This window comes from Dipodomys merriami, unplaced genomic scaffold (assembly GCF_024711535.1).
Source record: "Dipodomys merriami isolate MVZ:Mamm:240054 unplaced genomic scaffold, mDipMer1.0.p SCAF_8, whole genome shotgun sequence".
Classification (NCBI taxonomy): domain Eukaryota; kingdom Metazoa; phylum Chordata; class Mammalia; order Rodentia; family Heteromyidae; genus Dipodomys; species Dipodomys merriami.
In genome coordinates, this window is record NW_027206401.1 from 11,359,923 (window position 1) to 11,365,922 (window position 6,000).

At 49.5% G+C, this 6,000-nt stretch overlaps 1 protein-coding gene across 1 annotated transcript in view; it reads right to left on the reverse strand.

Annotated features, from left to right (window-relative positions):
• Positions 1-5,691, reverse strand: part of Plekhg1 (pleckstrin homology and RhoGEF domain containing G1) — a 194,333-nt gene extending 188,642 nt beyond the window's left edge. Inside the window, exon 1 of the mRNA XM_070010950.1 lies at positions 5,551-5,691. The gene's annotated coding sequence lies outside the window, so the exon portion shown is untranslated. The remainder of the gene's footprint in view (positions 1-5,550) is intronic.
• Positions 5,692-6,000: the final 309 nt, after the last annotated feature.

The window sequence follows — 6,000 nt, forward strand, 5'->3', positions numbered from 1 at the left end:
CCATTCCCCACTCTTAGAAGGGAGTATCTGTAAAGGGGATTGTCACCTTGCCAGTGGTTCAGAGCACTTCACTGATAGGCTCCCACCTCAGGACAGCAATGGAGAGGCCCACATTTTTAGGCAGCGAGATGAGCAGGGGCTCTGGGAAGGAAATAAGTGTTTCCACTGTGTGTGGGAGAATTTGCCATGTGAGAGACAGACAGCATGGCCTAGCCATGGCTGTGAGTTATGTTGGCTGGTGGAGACACAGGAATCCATGTGGGGAGGGGCTAGGAAGAGGGGAAGCAGGACTTCGGGTGTCATGCTCAGGGCTGTCCTCATTTCCGATGCTGTCAACAATGATAAGTTTCAGTGTGGCTTTTATGCCAACCCAAACAAGTTTCTCCCCATTCAGCATCTAACCCTAGGCAGAAGGTGGAAATCTGGCACAGGCAGAACTGATTGCTATGCGTCACACAGACCTCTGACCCCAGCGTGAAGAGAAAATGCACAAGACTGACTGCGAAAAGACAAAGGCCAACCCGCTTCCGCGTCAGTCCATATCAAGATCAAGTCAACTCAGCCCTCACCTAGGAGCGCTCTCCCTCTGGGTCCCTGCAGCAGCTCCGAAGACTATCACAGACATCAAATATTTCATCTAGAACAGTAAACAAGCAATAACTACAGGCCAAATCCAACCAATCTGTGTACAGTTGATGACAAAAGTTGGATTTTACATCTTTAAAGGATGACAAGCTAACAACATTTCCTGAATCAAATATTGGAGGTTTGTCATCCCCAGGTCTGGGACATCTTTCTGTGGACCTCTTTCCATGTTTGTCCACTCTCTGGCCACTTAAGTAGCATCTGATGTGGCCACACACAAAGAACCTACTTTGTACTTCATATAATACATAGAAAATATGACGCCTTATAGATTTTACAATTGCTCTGATGAGGATTTTAAAGTTTTGGCCATCATGGGGTGCACACTCATTTAAACTTGGGTCTTTTCCTTTGATATCTTTTTTGTTAACTGTATTTTGTCTTTTCTTTTCTTTTTGTTTTTTTTGCATGGGGAGGGGGGAACTGAACCCAGGACGTTGCACTTGCTAGGCAAGTGTTTTGCAGATGAGCTACATTCCAGCCCATCCTTTAACAACTGAAAAAGATATCTTCCTTACACATCAAAGGGATCACTAACTTTTGGTCCAATGCAGTAATGGACAATCCCAGGACTGGAGATAAGAGACTTCTGTAGACTACACAGGACCCTAGTTATTAAAACTTACCAAGACAACATTCTTAATTAAAGGCTCAGAAAAACCCCCACTCTCCTTCCACGGGGTTATTACAAGTGGGCATAGCTCAAATTTTTTTTTTAGAAAAAGTTTTAGCTTGATATTAACACTCTCCAAGTTGTCTTTCCACTAGATTATATAGAGAAAGAGAAAGAAGAGAAAGCTTATGGTTTGGAAGGATACAGCAAGCATTATCCTTCCAACAAATGGTAATTGAACACAGTCGTCCCTTTATAAGGGATGGGGGTGGAAATGACCAGTTTCAGGATCCCTGAGGATACCAAAATCTGTAAAGACCAAAGGGTACAGTATTTGCACATCTGTGCACATCCCTTTGACTCAGCTCTACATTGCTTCTAATACCTAACACGACACAAATGCTATGTAAATAGTCTGATGGTACTAAATTAGTTAGGGAATTGAGACAAGAAAACAAACTCTTCATCTTCAGAGAGACACAATCTTTCTCTTTCTCCCTGCCTCCTCCCTCTCCCCAGATATTTTAACCCACAGTTGGTTTGATGCAAAACCCACAGATATGGAAGACCGCCAGTATTTACCCAAAGAAGATGTTCGGGTTTGGAAAATTTTCACTTGGCTGATTTTCCATCAGGAAAAAAACAAAAAGAAAAAAAAACTTCTGGTAACCTTATGTATACAGACTGAAAAGATACTCTGAGACTCCACCATGAAAACCATTCAAGATTTCCAGTGAACTCCTGATCACTGGGAGGGGCAGTCACCCCTGACTATGTAAAGTTGTGGCATCAAAGTACCTCCCAGCCCATTCATTCTACAGCAAGTCTGGATCATTGTGGGATGATCAGCCACTATGACTCTCCTCCTTGCCGCAGCAACTGTCCTTTGCGCCAGCATGGTCATATGAAGCTGAATGTAATCCGCTCCAACTGCTGGCTCTCCAGTCAGTTTGGTGAGTTCTACTTGGCACAGATGCCCAGGGCTCTGAATGGCCGGATGGATTGGGGTCAGCATTTCATTTCATCAAGTAAGATTGATGCGGGCCTGGGATGAAACATTAATCACTGCGAAGCTTGTTACATACAAATACAAGGTTACTTAGAGAGTCTTTGTCTAGAAAGTGTTTCTATTCCCAGTCCTGCCTGAATGCATAGACTTCTTGTGTTAGAAACTGTATATTCCCTGAATCAAAAGAGACAAGTGATTCTGTTCAAGAGTGAAATATTATGTTTCCATTACAAAAGAATGTCTCCGTGCACCAGCACTTTGAGGAGCGCAGTTTGGTGAAAGACACGTGAGCCAGAGTTCAATCACAGCTCTGCCACTGGTGACCACAGAGACCGTCAGGTGTTCTCTGGAGCCCCCTGAGTCTTGCTGATCAACAATCTACATCTTCAAAGCACATCAGATGCGCAAAACACGTAATGTGGATTATTGCATGTCACGTTCAGCACAACGCTGCAAGTAAGGACCAGTCTTTCTGGCATTATAGAGGAAGAAATGAGGCAAGCTCAGAGAATCCAAAAAATGAGCTTTTATTATTGTTCCTTTGTTACCAATATTCCACATCCCAACGCTTCACGTAGCAGAGTTAAGGTCAATGTAGAAGCAAGAGTCAAGCCGCATAGAAGCAATCCCAGTGCTCTTGTTATTAGTGAGGTGTGCTTTCTGGGTCTGTAAGTTGTAAGGGCTGGGCTAGCACATCCAAGACACCCCCCACCCCAACCAGGTAAGGCTAGTCCAGAGATCTAAACATCCTAGCAGGAGGATAAGAATGACAATCTTTTGAGAAACCTGCTACCAATAGTGAAAAGGAGAGAAATCTGCAAAGAATGGATGGCAGGATTAAAAATCTGAGTACGGATCAAGAATCATTTTTAGTTTAATAAAGGCTCAAAAGATTTGGGGCTTGTAAGTAGTTCCTTAAAGTAGAAATGGTACTGGTTATTCTTGGTTTTGAAAAATTATGTTGCTACTTTCTTTTGGTTAAAAAAGGATGACTAAAAGGGGATATTAGTCAATATACTTGAGATGCCAATCACGTCTTCTTTGAGGATGTTTGAGCATAGATTTGGTACCAAGCATGTAACACATTAAGAATGATACTGAAAACAGTGGTGGCCATGAGGAAGGTAGGATAATCAGGGAATCTGCCAAGGAAAAGCACAAGCAGAGTTCTGATCTGACCTTGGCTCTGGGTAGAGGCCATGAAAGGAAGTGTTGGGAAGTTCATGCAGAGATTGCTGCTGACACCCTTCAAGAGGAAGCAGCCAGGGAGGTGCAAGATGTCTGGGAAGAAAGTTTCCTTGGGTGGTTTAGTGTCCTGGATATGGAACTTCAAATTAAGACAAAAAGCCAAGTCAGGAATTGAGAAAACACACTGCAAGGTGTTCAAAGGTCAGACATCAGCCAATTATTACTATTATTATTATTATTATTATTATTATCATCATCATCATCATCATCATCATCATCATCATCATCATTAAGTAGTTGTAAAATTCTGTAAGTCAGGTTGTGAGTGCAATGCGTATTGGTCAACTAGTTACTTTTGTATGGAGATATGAAACACTGTAGAACAAATACCAGTAGGGTGGTGTGTGTGTGTGTGTGTGTGTGTGTGTGTGTGTGTGTGTGTGTGTGTGTGTGTGTGTGTGTGTGTGTGTGTGTGTGTGTGTGTGTGTGTGTGTGTGTGTGTGTGTGTGTGTGTGTGTGTGTGTGTGTGTGTGTGTGTGTGTGTGTGTGTGTGTCCCACAGGAAATTTTACAAACTACCTGTTCATGTGTAACTCTTTGTAAGAGAGGAAGCCCAGGCTATCAGAGTAGCAGTGTTCACATCCCTTGTAGCAAACTAAAAGTTAGAATGGAGTTTTGTAATCTCTTGTCATGATGATCTTAAAAATGTACTCTTGGCACTTTAATAAAACACCCACAACCTATATACATTCTTTGTGTGTGTCAACTACAAGCTGAGCACTGGTGGCTCATGCCTGTGATCCTAGCTAGTGAGGAATTGAGACTGGAGGATCACAGTTCTAAGCCATCCAGGGCAGATAACTCTGAGACATACTTATTTTGCATTCGTCAGCAAAAGGCCAGATTTAGAGCTGTGGTTCAAGAGGTAGAACACCAGCCTTACAGCAAGAAAGCTAAACAACAATGCCCAGACCCCCCCCTTAGTTCAAGCCCCAGTACCAGAACAAATGAGTGAGCCAGAGTGAGAGAGAGAGGAAAGAAGGAAGGGAGAAAAAGAGAAAGGAAGGAGGGAAGGAGGGAGGGAGGGAAGGAAGGAAGGAAGGAAGGAAGGAAGGAAGGAAGGAAGGAAGGAAGGAAGGAAGGAGTCAGTTACAAAAAACAGAACCAAGCCGTGCTGACTTTCACCTTCAGGCCCATTTTTACAGAATTCTGAGGTCTGCATAGGCCTAGAGCTCTGTTACAGGACAAATCCGACCCCGAGGCGGACTCTGGGCTCCGGCTTTGGAACCCAAAGCACGAAAGCCCTCTGGGGCCAACCTGTCCACAATCCCCAGCCAGGCTCAAGCCACTCTCTCGCGTTAACCCAACAGCTCCCCGTGGCCGCTGGGAAGAGCCGAGTCCGCGGGCGGCCGCGGCCACGCGAGGGCAGCACCGAGGCCCCGCCAAGGACCAGAACCTCACCGCCCCGCAGGCTCACACCGGGGACGCCCGGCACCCCGTTGTTTCGCCCGGCGCAGGGAGCGCACCGGCTGGGGCGCTTTCCCTCGCTGCGTGCCCGGCATGGGGAGGGGGGACTCCGGCTGAAGAGAGGGTCCCCCCCCTCCAGGACACAAAGAGGGTCGCGCGGCGCGGACACCCCCCCCCCCGCCCGCCAGGTGTCCCCGATCGACTCCAGCCACGGCTCTCCATCCCCCCCCACATCAACTCCCACCCCGAAAGCGCTGCTTTGGAAGTTGGGGTGCAGAGGCGCATCCCCGCCCGCGCCGCTGCGTTCTGCATCGCGTTGGGGGGACGCGCCTGGCCGTGGGGTCCCCTTTGAGCTGGGTAGGGGGCAACGCCCTCCAGGGATCCCAGAAACCCCGCCGAGCAGCGAACGCTGCAGCCGCGGCGGCGGGGGGTGTCCGGGGACCCGGATTCGGGGTTCCCCGACGGGGAGGACCCGCAGCACCCCAGCCCGATTCCGCGCTCTGCCCACGCCCCGGAGGGACGCGCGGGGGTCGCCGGGGCGTCGGGCGCCACGCTCGCAAGATCGGGGCGCCGGCCAGGGTCCCCAAGCCCCCGCTCCCATCCCCAGAGGAGCCCCCGCCGGCGCTTACCGGGAAGGGGCGGCTCCCGGGGGCCGGCGGCGGCGGCGGCTCCCCGCTCGCGCTCGGCGGAGCTGCGCAGAGCAGCGCAGCGCGGGGCTGAGCTTCGCGGGGCGGCTCCGGCTCTGGCTCCAGCTGCAACCCACCGGCAGACTTCCTCTTCCTCACCCCGATCTCCGCCCGGCGCTCCCGGCCCGGCCTGCCCCGCCCCGCGCGCTCCTTCCCCGGGGCTGCGGCAGCCGTGGGTCCTCGTCCCGCCTTCCCCCTCCCTGGCCCCACAAGGTGGAGGAGGAGGGAGGGGGAGGGGGGAGGGGACGGGTGGGGGGGGGAGGAGATTAAGCGCTTGGCCTCCTCTCTGGAGCCCAGCCAAAGACAGCAGTCAAATTACAGCCTCTGGGGAGGGAAAAAGTGTGGGTTTTTTTTTCTTTACATTTTTTTCCTCTGCTACTGTTTCCCCCTCCT